At 44.4% G+C, this 13,367-nt stretch overlaps 1 protein-coding gene and 1 long non-coding RNA gene across 4 annotated transcripts in view; one reads left to right on the forward strand and one right to left on the reverse strand.

Annotated features, from left to right (window-relative positions):
- Positions 1-13,367, reverse strand: part of BASP1 (brain abundant membrane attached signal protein 1) — an 85,874-nt gene that overhangs the window by 43,586 nt on the left and 28,921 nt on the right. Inside the window, exon 1 of one of the 3 annotated variants that reach the window (XM_025867448.2) lies at positions 9,761-9,966. The exons of 1 other annotated variant lie outside the window; for it this stretch is intronic. The gene's annotated coding sequence lies outside the window, so the exon portion shown is untranslated. Of the gene's footprint in view, positions 1-8,594; positions 8,726-9,760; positions 9,967-13,367 lie in introns of those variants that run through there. One more of the 3 variants, XM_025867449.2, reaches the window with a different exon arrangement.
- LOC141372411 (uncharacterized) overlaps positions 10,695-13,367 on the forward strand; it is a 48,493-nt gene continuing 45,820 nt past the window's right edge. Inside the window, exon 1 of the long non-coding RNA XR_012377636.1 lies at positions 10,695-11,349. This is a non-coding gene — a long non-coding RNA (uncharacterized lncRNA). The remainder of the gene's footprint in view (positions 11,350-13,367) is intronic.

A 13,367-nucleotide genomic window follows, 5' to 3' on the forward strand; every position in this document is an offset into this window, starting at 1 on the left:
ATAAAGCTAAACTCTCTGGGTGGTGGAAACAAAACCAGTTAGAACAGAAAGGGCAGAGGGGAATGGAGTGAGCTATTAGTGTTTTTGTCTCTTGCGCCAGTGAAACCTTCAGTGAGACTTTTCAATCGTCAGTTAACCACTGGCTTGGAGGAGGGAGAAGAGTAACATTCAGATGGTAGTCACAGGAAGAAACACATACCTGAGAAACCATTATTGATTTGTATTAACAACCTGTGGAGAACATTGTTACAAACACCTGTTACTGTTTGTCTGAAAGCCAAGCCCTGGAAATTCTAGAACCGGGTTTCCAAAGTCCAGTTGGGTGGGTGAGCCCTGGGAATTCAAGGCTTGAGGTCTCAACAAAAGATCACCAGGGCTACTGCGGAAATCTGAGCGCTGTAACAAACCTTGTCAACAGGGCCTTCCTTATTCGCTGAGGTTAGGTGATCGTAAGGAGGTCTCAACAGGAGCTATTGTCATCACCAACCGTTGAGATTCTTGCTTTTTTCCTTAGGAAAATGAGTCATTCAGACAAGATTCCAGACCACCTTATTTAATCATCTGGATATCTTTAGTAAACGCCCAAGTGGTCACGTAACTTCCCCCTATCTTCTTGATGAAATTCAGGATAAAGGAGGGCAGAAAGGCATCTCTCATCTTCCCACCTATAGATCACTGATTTCTCTAGATTTGCCTTTTCCACAATCATCTCAAATATGCCCAAGGCAAATACAGATGCTGCTATTCTGTATTGAAACAGCTGAGAACATTTGTAAAGGTCAAAGACAGCAAATATTCCTCCAGCCCCTACTATTTTTGACAAGCTCAGAGAAGCTAAGACAGTACTCTAAAAAGAGCCAAGAAGACCTTTCTTCTATATATCCCGAAGTAATAGGAATGTTCTTACAGTTACTAGGTGGTTGCTGCTGTTTTCTCTTTTGATACTAGACGGTGTTACTATTTAACTTGGTATTGTATATGTCAATGTGGGTAATGGTCAACAGGTAAATGATGGGGGTCTGTTCAAAATCGGTTTGCCAAGCAATCCAGGAAACTCGTAATTTAGAAAGCTCAACCATCAAAGGCCGGACTCTAATGTCTGTTTCTTCAACAACTTAAAAAAGAAGTTTTCACCTGGATTTATTTTAGGAATATATTTCTGACCTACAAAACTGTAATAATTAAAAGCATTATAAAAACTGTGAAGTCACTTTTGTATTGCAGGTTTCCCTGGAAAGAACATAAATTCATCAAAGCTTATTCTCCACTTATTGAAACATCTAAATAGATCATTTTAAATATGAAATTAAAACTGTCTCTCATCAGAAGTAAACTTACCACAGTTTCTCCAAGTGCGAAAGCACATAAACAATTTACATTGCTAAAAGAAGTTTCAAATACCTGGTTATTAAGCTTTACAAAGTGTTTTTAACAACTTAAGTACTTAAGTGCCATATTTTCATGGCTGCTTCAGAAACCTGCAGCTCTTAAATCCTCTAAATTGGCCCAAATACTATAAATGGCAATTCTGAAGAAAAACGATTAAACCTCGTGTTTTATGCAGCTCTCAAACCAATAGGCCAGATAACACTAGGAATCGGCATAAAAGCTGGTGTCCACCCTTCTCCACAACACTGCACACTGGACCTTCCAAGAGACGCCTTGAGTATCCCTAGGGCACAATGCTGGACTGTTCCACTCACTTTACAGCCCCCAAATTAGTCTAAAGCCAAATGGCTTTCTTGTCAACTGTGTACCCTCCCCCTGCAGCCCCCCAAGCCTGCACCACAGTTCATTTTAGGAGGAAAACCAAGATGTTGACACCAAAATTTAGTTTTATGAGCAAAGTTATTTTAATGCATGCCACAAATGCTTTGGCCTATGACGGAAGTCACGTGCCTATGATGCAAGAAGAAAAGAGAGAGAAGTTGAAGGGGAAAGAGGGCGTGTAGGTAGTAAAGCAATGGCAGGGGCCCATCTGCAGACAAGACGTACCAGTGGGTCCATCAAAGGCAGAAGAGGTTCTTGCTACAGAGGAGGGGAGAGCGGGTGGCCGGGAGACACACACAAGGTCAGGACTGGATTTTCAAAAAATGGTACCCGGGTAAAAGAATGGCAGGAATTTAAGTTGTAGACATTGAGTCACAGTTTGACTCAATTCCACAGAAGGGAGGGGCAGCAGGACTGAGGCTTTATTGGGAAATAACCTGGTTTTCCACTCAGCCACTAACCAGCTCAGGAGACTTTGAGTAAGCCACTAACTTTTCTAAGATCCTTTTGAGAGTTCCAAAACAAGTGTTTAGGCCATGAGCTTTTCAAACTTGCTGTTAGGATGACACAAGTATTTACAAAAGGCTGAGGGTGTAGTTAGGATGGTATTTAAAAGCAGCCACCAATTTTCTGTAAACGAATACTGCATGGAGGCAGAATGAAAATGAGGTCACCAAGTTGGGACTCAGTTTGTTTCTCTCATCAGTCGGGGGGGTCAAGTAGTATCTCTGTAGTATCTCAAAGGCAGAATTACAGGTAAGGCATCTGAGTGCTTATTTCCACTTGTGAAGTATAATGAGGAAAGCAGAGGGGCCAACCAAAGCCACATCCATCTAAGAGTCCTTATTAGCCATCATCACCATCACCATCATCATCCAAGAAAAGGATGACTTAAGGATATCAGCTCATGTTCACTGTGACAAGAAGCACTTCTAATCTATGGGTCAAAGTATTTACTGATTAAATATTTATTCTGCATTGTATCTCTTCTAGATAAGTAATTTTTCATTGAAGAACTCAGGACAACTCTCTCTAAATGAATACTGAAGATACTAATATGTCAGAAGGTCACCCACTTTATCCCACATCCATTTGACTTAAGATAACATGGCCAAGGCTTATGGAAAGTACCGTGTAGCACTGGACAGAACAGGGCCATCAGACATGGATTTGAATTCTAGGACTTTCTATTAACTCTACAATCTTACATACATTATTGAGCCCTCCATTTTTCATTTATTCCTGGGTAAAATGCATTCTACAATTTGTTTGAGGGGATAAAATTCAATTAGAGCATATGATATACAAGAAATATCAACAAATATCCTATCTCATCCTTTAACTTCGCCAGATTAAACAGTAACAACAAAAAACAAGCTTTCATTGAGGGAAATTTTTAAAAGATACAACATCCATATCCAAAACATTTCCTACAGTGAATGCCTGACAGATAAAGCAAAATATAATTTCCCTCCTGAATCCCTAAGATTCAAAAAGCTGTCTTAAAAAAACTATTGAGAAAATGATTTAACTAGGATGCCCGGGTGGCTCAGCCAGTTAAGCTCCTGCTTTTGGCTCAGGTCATGATCCCGGGGTCCTGGGATGGAGTCCCACGTTGGGTGTTCTGCTCAGCAGGGAGCCTCCTTCTCCCTCCCCCTCCTCATAAATAAAATCTTAAAAAAAAAAAAGAAAAATGATCTAACCAAAATGAAAATGACTTTACCTTCACCTAACAGCAAAACTCAAGTGTCCAGAAGGACAAATACAAATAAATCACTTGGGCAGATCCCTGAATTAAATGCCTGAAAGGGTCAAACTGATTCCAGGATCCTTCAAACCCAAATATCTCAAACTCCAAAGAACTTCCTTTTAGCTTTTAAGAAGCCAGGGTGACTAAGGTCTCCATGGGGATAATTCCAAAAATTCTGCGAACAGGTGACAATACCTTTACATTCCTGAATAATACAAGTTCTACTCTTGGCATGGGGCGGTGGGGATGTGGGCAAGTGTATACCACGTGTCCTCAGAATTTTAAATATCAAGACTGGTTTATATCAAGTACTTATGTACTTAGTACTAATGACTAAGATACTCCTTTCAAATGCAAAGGAATGCAGCTTGATTCAGGACACAACAAAACTTCCTACTTTCAGGAATCTGAATGAATTACTCTATTGCCCGGCAGGTCATAACAGTTTTGCCCAGATCTCAACCTTATCAAAACAGTAAGCCTTTCTCTGAAGGTCTCTGAAGTTGCCAGGACTTTCACTTTTTTTTTTTTTCATTTTAATATCAGTTCAATATGGGGGCTGGGGTTGTATTAATCAACCCACTAAGGACTTTTGAAACTAGGGCAAGTGCCCTGGCAACATAATCAAGGTATCATGGCCACACCTGGCAGGTTTTCCTAACCACATACTTCTACGTTCTACCAACTTCTGTCCAAAGCATCACCACAGACCTGTTTTTCAATAATGACCTCTTCGAAACAAGCACGTGAATAGTTACAGGCAAAGAGGAAAACTGGTTCTCTCACCACTTTATGGTGAATGTGCCTTACAAAGACGTGCAGAATATGTGGGACAGTTTGAAGATTTCACGTGATCCTTACAAAAACTCTATACTGTAACCCCCGTTTTATAGATGAGAGTTGAGGCACAGAGAAGCCAAGCAATTTGCCAAAGGCCACAGGTACTAAACAACCCAGTGAAGCCGGCTCAAAAGTCCACCTCTACCACTCCTAACTCTCCAAATCATGCTCCTACACCATGTACAATGGCTGAAATATATATTTCAAAGAGAAGTTTAAGCAACAAACCAGTGAAACCCAGTCCTTTCTAAGATGAAGAAAAAATAATCAATTAAAAAACAAGTTCATAAAATGTTTAAGCGGTAAGGAGAAATACTGTGCAAATGCTTTGCCTTCCCCAGTAAATGCCGCTTTTCTATATTATCTTGAAATGTTTTCTTATGCCCTGGGCCCCTGGTGTGCATGCAGATGGTTTCTATTTCTAAATCTCCAAAGCTTTCAGGAATGTATTCCTAGACTTTGAAACCTGCTCACTTGCAACGTCCCCTCACCAATGGCCTTAGCTAGTCAAAAAACCCTTTTTTTGTTGCTGTTGTTCAAAAAAATCTACTCTTTGGAAAGCCTGACTTTTTTAAGTTATTTAAGTCCTCAGGTTGCAGAAGAAGGAAAATCCACTACAGGACTCTCTCTGCATCCATGTCACCCCATTTCTGACTTCCAGAGGGAAAAAAGATGCAGTTTAGTCAGTGTTGCAGTGTTGTCACTCTCGATGTGGTTCACTGGACACTTACCTAGATGTCTGTCTTAATAGTGATGGAGGGAACAGCATTTCACCGAACCTTCCTTTGGCAGGCTGGGAGCATCTGTGGCTTTAGGACTACCCTTCTATTTTCTCAAAAGAATGTATGCCATCTCCTGAGTTATATAAGCAGCCATGGGAAATTCAATGAGGGTGGCTACCCTGACTTCACTCAATCCACTTTTGGGCAAATTCCCTTACAGCGTCTCATTAAATTTCAAATATGTACAAGGAATGAGGTCAGTAGTTAGCAATTGTGATATCTGAGCATCTCTGAAATTGAAATATTTGATTTCTAACTGAATACACTGAAACCCACAGGTCCTGAATAATCAGCATGGGACAAAAATACAGCTCAATATACAGAAATTATAGTTAGTGATGTCACTCACCGACTGTGGAAAATGCAGACTGAGAGGTCAAGAAGCCTCCGAGAGCTACTTTAGCCATATGGGTGGTCCTTATTATCGTGAGAAGATAAGAATTACTACCCCACAGTGGTTTAGCCAGTGTCTATAGAGATTTTTCAAACCCATTTACTTTCCACTGTGCTTTAGGGAGTCTCCCCAAAATGCACCTCCTCAAAACACACTGAGTATTTTCTCTTTGAAGGGAAAAAAAAAATCCTGGGCTGTTCACAATCTCAAAGCTATTTCCTGATTATCAATCTACCATAATTAAGCCAAAGAGTAGAGTTCATGTTGTATTGGTTATCCGAAGTCTTACGAAACTGGAAGAAATGGAAAGGATTGGGTGGGTTGAGAAAACGTGATGAGATGGAGATGCTGCACCCATGTCCCCCGAGAACAGCTTGTCTACATCCTCCGTTTTTCCTCAGCTGTTAGGTGGCTTCCAGTTCACCAGCTAAAATGGTCATTGAGACGTCAAACCTTTGATACAGAAGGTGTAAAATGAGTAGGTATTAACTCCATGTAAGCTGAAGGCCTGAGCAAATCAGAGCATTTCTTTCCACAAAATCAGACACCAAAAGCACACAATAGTTGACAAGCCTTTTCTGGATATCTTTCAAAATAAAATTTTGGAAAAGATCAGAAAAATAAGACAGAACAATTTTATTAGTCCTTTATTTTGTAAGCATTGTTGATTACAGCTTTTTATTTCAGGGGTGTTTCGCGTGAGTTTTTAAGCCTATAAATGAGCATCTTAATTTAAGATGTTCAAAGCAACCCATTTGTTTTACACTGCTAGGAACTGGAAATGAGCTTCTTAGGACACTTGGTAGGCTCCCCCATTCAAATACTTATTTAGAAAGACCAAAAATTGATTATTTTCCAAAGACCAACATGAAGCACTATAAAATAACCAATAACCACATAAAATTCTACACCAACTAGTTTAGCTCCATATCATTAATAAGATTTTATTTTATTGCATATGTATACATAATGTGTATATACGAGCGTGTGTTTAATGTATATACCCATGTGTATTTACACGGCACCTTAAAACATGTTTGGACTTTGCAGGTTTTTACAAAACTACTGTGTATAACACACAGACATCCATTTTACAGTGACCAAATCTCCCCCAAACTTAAGTTTTCCATACATTGCTTATCTTGACCATGGAATGAAAAATGGTTTTTAAATTGTTCTTAAGGTGAATTTGTTTAAAAAAAAAAAAAACACAAAAACTAAAGAGGCAGAACACATCACATCTTCTTAGACTATAATATGATGTTTTCTGGTAAATCCAGTAAGATTATAAAGATGCCTCCAAGGATAGAGAGCCAAAGCCCTTAGAGCTCCCCTATTGGACACCTTCAGACTAGGGTGGTCCAGCAGGAGAGACTATTCTCTTCTGCAAGCCATAATGAAAGCATGAGCACCAGTTAAAAACAAAAATGCCACTGTTGGTATGCTTATTGTTGGCGCATTTTGTCAAAAGGCCCATTAGCTCCCTTTCTCCACCTGCTAAGGACTGTCAAAAAACTAGCTGGATAAAAGAATAAGGTAACGGATGATTTCTTCAAATTCAGTTTAAAAATTACCTCGCTTAAAAACCTAAGACTCACTGAATTGGGGCATACTGGTATATATTTGCTATCAAAGTCCATCTACATTCCAAGTCACTTCTCCCTCAAAAACATAACCTAAAGAGAAAAAAATGGAAAAAAAAAAAAAAACTGCTGATAGCCCTCTAAACCATAATAAGCCACTCAATAGTAAGGACTAGAGAGGACACCAGCCAGCTACCCTAACAAGTATAGGCCCTGATATATTAAATGTGATCAGTATCAATATCCCTTTACTAAAAGGAACAAAAGAGATGACTTTCATTTGCCTGCTACATGTCATCCCACCAGGGTGTACTGAGAACACTTAAACATAAAATTCTTAAGGGGCCATTGCAAAAATATGGTATTTAGCTATTTTATATCCATAAGTCATCTTTTGGATGGTAGAATAAAAAAGCCCCCAAAGCCAAAAAGAAATCTAAATGGCCAGAACCTAGCTAATACACCATTTTTAAGAAAATCAACCAAAGGTATATGTATCATGGCTTCTGTTAGTGCCAAAAGAAAAAAGGAAGCATTAAGAATTCAACCAACCACCCCAACAGCCCTGGTTGCCTTCTTCCTCCTTTCTCCCCTGTCAGTGATTTCCATCTCCATGGGGCTGGCCTTTTGGGATCCCTAGTGAAACAATGAGGCAGGAATCAAGAGAAAAACAAACAGGGTTAGGATTCTGACAAGGTAACCATTTTCTCTGCTCTGGGTTTTGTAGGCCATCTTGTTCCTATAAACGCCAAAATGTCTTTAATTTCTCCCAAGTAGTGACACTAGGGGCAGAAAGCCACCGTCAGTTTTTTGAAACCAATGTCCCTTAATCAAAGGGCCAGCAGCAAAAATCTGTCAAATGGTTAATTGATGCAAATCGAGGGCCACCATCACTGTGGTGCAATATGTTACAGAAAAAAAGAACAATGGACAGTACTAGAAAGGAAAATAGCAGTGTTCGGTCACGAAAATATTTAATCCACAGTTTGCTCTCATCTCCAAGGATAATCTTATTTTTCGTTAACTGAAATCACTAAGAAAGCAAAAGACGAGAGATAACCTGGAAAAGAAGAAACACACACACAGAGGGGGGAAAAACTGTCATTTGTGTCCAAGAATTTCACGCAACATTTAGGGCAAACGCCTTTGTTCCTCGGCTTCGGAAGGGAGTGGGTGGGTGGGTGATGGAGAGAGATCAGATAGGGCTGCCGGGGCCCTCCACACCCTGCTCTCCGGCGCATGCGCGAGGCCAAGACAAAGGAATAGGTAATTACAGTCCCGATTCATTCATTTTGCCCGCAGTACTGAGGCTCTCTTAGCCTTGGCTGTAATCCCGGAGAGGCTGATCCACACCCCTACAGCAAAACGACCACCTCGATGCTACTGTTCGGTTTTAACCCCCCGCCATACATGTGCTAGTTGCCTCGCGGGACACCGAGGTGTGTCAACCCTGTTCAAGGTACTAAAATACGCACCCGTGAGCGTGGTGCTGATTTCAGAAGGGTGAAAATTACACAGGCAAAGGCTGTCCACGGAGTTCGTTTCAAGGCGGAAACGTCTCTGGGGAAGCAGATAAGGAGCCAGGCCGAGCGTTCGATGAATATTCATGAAAAGAATGCGGTTTGTAGCCGCGCGTGGTGTGTGCGAACGGATCCAGGGATTCCGCAATTTTTATTTTTCGGGGGCGGGGGGGGGGGGGGGGCGTGGGGAGGGAGACAGGAACCAGGCGTCGGGTTTCAGCGTTAGCGCTTTCGGCAAAACCTGCTAAACCCCAAACCTTCGCTCACAGAGGGGCTGGGCCGTTGGGGACGGCGCGCTGTCAGGTTCAAGATCACACCCTCCCGGCTGGGGCCGCGAGGGTGGAGGCGCGCAGCGCACCTCTGAACCCAAACCTCGAAAAAATAAAATGCTCAGAGATCGCCCACAGGTTAGTGGGAAGGCAATTCAGCCACGTCCAAGGCTGTGGCTTTGATCCGCTCAGATGTGCTTCAGGAGGCACGCTGTCGTGTGAACCTCGCATTCCTTGGCCACCGCAGGCCAAGATTCAGGAGTCCCCCGGGTCAAAGAACCCCATTTGTGAAACCAAAAAGGCACCTCCCTCCTTCCGATCACACCAGATCCCGTATTCTTTCTCCCCCTTACTCCCGCCCCACCCCACCCCCCACCCTCCATCTTCAGCCGCTGCGCCCAGCGCACCAAGCGCCTTCTTCCGGGCTGTGAATGGTTCCGATGACAGATACGCTCCCTTCAGCCCCACAGAACCGTCTCCCCGGGACTCAGTGCGTGTAAAGGGTTTCGCACTCGACAATTTCCTCCTTAACGAGCAGCTTCCCTCCCGCTACCCACCCCCCAACTCCGTTTAGCAGACTCGCTACCCCCACCTCCTTCCCACCCTCCCAGAGGCTGAAGCCACCCACCTTGGGCCCCCCCATCACCCCGAATCCCCGAAGTGCGACGGGAACCTAGAGGAGGGTCCCCACGCTGGGCGCCGTCTAATCAGGCCCGCAGCGTCCCACGCCCCCGGCCGCGGCGCGGAGAGAACAAAGGGCCTCGAGGTGGGGCGGGGGCGCACAGAGGCCCCCGGGCTACCGGCGCCCTGGGTCCGCGGGGGCGGCGGGGCCGCCGGGGCGCGCCTCCTTACCGGCTCTGGGTGCCTGTGCCGCCCCTGGGTGAGCGCGGTGCCGCCGAGGGGCCCGGGTCGCAGGCGTCGTCCGGCCGGTGCCTGGCCGCAGGCGGAGGCTCTCTCCCCGGCTCGACGGCGGAGCCCGGAGCGAGGAGCGAGTTGGAGCGCTGCCGCCGCCGCCGCCGCCGCTGCCGCTACTGCCGCCGCCGCCGCCGCTGCAGCCTCTGCATTTCTCGCGCTCGCGCTCCCCCTCCCCTTCCTGCCCAGCGCCCTCCCCCGGCGCGTCCGCCCGCCCAGCCTCCCTCCTCCCGCGTACCCCGCCCGCCTCCCTCCCCTCCCTTCCCCTCCATCCCGGGCCCCGCCCGCCTCCCTTCAACTCCCCTCCATCCCGCTCCCCTCCCTGCGTCCCGGTGGTCCCCCTTTCCGCTTCTCCTCCCCTCCGTCCCCCTGTCCCTCCTGCCTGTCCTCATCTGCCCACCATGAGGGCTTCCCCTCCCTCTCCCCTCCCCTCTCCTGTCCTTTCCCGCGCCCCCCCCCCCCAGCCCTGCGCCGCCTCCCCTCTCCCGCCGCGCCAGGGCTGTCTGTGGGCCCTTCTCTCCTCTCTCTCTCTCTCTCTCTCTCTCTCTCCCCCCCCCCCCTTGGAATGGTTGGATAGGAAGTGCTCGGTCTCGCTCAGTCTTAAGGGGCTGCCTCGAGGTGATGAATGACGCCCCCTGCCACCTGCTACCCTTCTCAGCACCCCAGTCCCGCTCGTGCGCGACGTCCGCCTGAGATTCCGATACCTGGACGCGCAGTGAGGTTGAGGGTGACCTGGTGGCTCCCCTCAGCCCATCAAGACAGATGTCCTCGGGGTTGAGGGTGGCTGCTAACTGCAGGCAAGTCCGGGCGGCGCCCCCGCGGATCAGACGAGCTGGGCAGGCGGCTCCTTCGCACGCTGGGCTGAGCCTGGAGGTCTGCGGCTTGGGACTAGCGCGACCGCCGAGGTCCACCTTAGTGGGGTGGGCGGCGTCCCCCTGCAAGAATGCTCTCGGGACTTGGGAGAGGAAGGAGAAAGGACAAGACCCCGAGGAAAGGAACCGTCGGTGTTTTATGTCTGTGCTTTAAAAGAGGCAACCAGTTCCCGGGAAGGCTGGGTTAGCCGAGGCAACCCTTACAGCGCTGCCTAGAAGCGCACAGGTCCAAGCCTTGGCCAACCAACTAACGCCGTGTCGGGTGGCTTGAGGCACTGCCACTTTAACACCGGGACGTGAAATAACCGCCAGGGTGGGGTCGTATGCCCACCTTGCTTATCTGTTGGCAAGAAGCAAATGCAAGAAATAACACAACATGACAACGCTTACAACGGCAGCACTTTCACTAGACAAAAGCCGATTTTACCTTCCCGCAACCCTCCGAACCTTTGGAACTTTTATTTGCGGCATTTGGGCGCCCTCTGGCTGTGCATGGATTGCTTTCAATTGAGTTGCAAGTTCTCCTTCAAGGTGGATCTGCGCTCCTGACCTGTGCGTGGATTTGGGGGTAGCGTTGTCTTCCAAAATGACCAAATGCCACCATAGTTAAAAAAGAGGACGCCAAAGGCAAGTGCGTCCGCATTCAACTGAGGAAAGGTAAGTCCATTTTCAATTAACAGGAAAAAACTTATCAGAACTTAACTACTTTTAAATGAAGCAGGGTGCCAATGTCAAGCCAATACTCTACTTTGCTAGAAGCTATGCAAGGGAAACACTAGACTGTCGGACTGAACGGATATTTACAGTTCATACGTGACCACAACAAATTAAACACGTGCAAGCTGGAAATGTTCACATTTTAACCAAAAGGGGATAAGAAAAAAAAATGGTGATTTTTGTTTCTATGTAGGTTTTTTTCCTTTCTTTCCTTTCCTTTCCTTTTCTTTCTTTTTTTTTTTTGCCATTTAAATGAAATAGCAAAGAAGTAAATATAACACAAGAACAGGGAAGAAAATTACAACTAGGGTTGCCTCCAAAGCACTTTATATATTTGAACATTTATGCTCAATAATTTCATATGTTCAATGTATGTTCCTCATTCCAGAACAGCATCTATGAGGCTATATGCCGGCTTTTTTTCAACCTCCTGTTTGGGGCAGGTAATTTTTTTATTTTGGATGGGAGAGGGGAGGAGGGGGGACTGTCCTGGGCTCTGTTGAATGCTTAGTCTCACTGTTGGCCTCTACCCACTAGTTACCAGTAGTGAGTATACGCGCATGTGCACACACACACATAGACACACACTCTACCATCACCACCACCACTAACATGACACCAGTTGGGACAACCAAAAATGTCTCCAGACATTGCCAAATGTCCCCAGAAATCAATCCAGGTTGAAAACTGCTGGACTATAAAATTTTAGGTCATCTTGAGCAAGCCTCCAAGTTTTTACTTTATCAAATCAAATGAGCATTTGCAATTTTATTAAAGCTCAAGGCATTTACTGAATGTATTTGTTAGGACATCTGAGTAGTTATTTCATTAATATTCACTTTTTAGCTCTGTGATCTTTCAGACATATCCGTCATCTGAAAATTAGTAAATGTAAGTTCCTTTTGTGTTTGCCTGAGAAGCCTCTGAATGTTATCTTCTATTTTTCCCTTGTCCATTTTTTTTAAAAAAAAAAAAAAAAGAGACAATACAGAAAGAAATGTTTGTTACCTTCAGTGCTTCTGGCCAAATGTTCATGATGGAGAAAACAAGCCTTTCAGAGGTATGATTGGAAAACAAATCCCAGGTTACCATAGAAATGGGAGGCAAAAGCTTACACCAATGAGACTGTGTCTCATCAATTTTATCTCCCATCACATTTAGTTGTCCTCTTAAAGGATTTTTTTTAGGAATTCTTCTTTAATGAAACAATGATGTAACTGGTTGATAGTGCTTTAATCCCAGAATTTGTAGCCATGTATCAAATGGTGACCAAAATGTTACATCTCAATCCATTATTACATAAAATCCAATATGGTGATGTTTTTAGTCTGATTTTTAGTCGTTCTTCTAATGTCTTACATTTTTAAGGTGCATGCTCTTGAAAAATTTTTTAAAACACACCTTAGGGAATTCATGAATAAGCATTTGAAGCTCTGGAATTTAAAAAACTTGTTGACATTAACTCCTATGGACTTCAGTAGCTGCTTAGATTATAAACTAATGGACTTGGATGCATACATTAAAGGTGCAATTTATGACAAATTTAATTACCTGTCAACATTACACTCATGAAAATAAAAACTGCTTTACTCTCCAAATGGAATGAATATATTTTTAATAAACAGAGCTGCACTTCCTGGGTTGTAAAATGAATTCTGTTGTCATTTTCAGTTGCCTGCATAATTTGCTTCAGTGAAGCATAACGTGCATTATGAAAATACTCATCAAAAAGACAAATTATTCAGTGACTACTGATTTTTCCTAAAAGATTTGCCCAAGAATTGCTTGCAATATAATGGACACATTGTCACTTAAATTACTAGTCAGTTTCCAAGATCTTCAGTGTGTGTTCAGCTTTCCAAATTGTTACTGAGTGCATCAATGGAGGCGTCTGCAAGAGATTAGCGTGTAGACCTCATCTCACCTCCACACCTCACCCACCTCTCCTCTCTCTGGGC

The sequence above is a fragment of the Callorhinus ursinus genome, unplaced genomic scaffold (genome assembly GCF_003265705.2).
Source record: "Callorhinus ursinus isolate GAN/ISIS: 27379988/994484 unplaced genomic scaffold, GSC_fseal_2.0 scaffold3, whole genome shotgun sequence".
Lineage (NCBI taxonomy): Eukaryota > Metazoa > Chordata > Mammalia > Carnivora > Otariidae > Callorhinus > Callorhinus ursinus.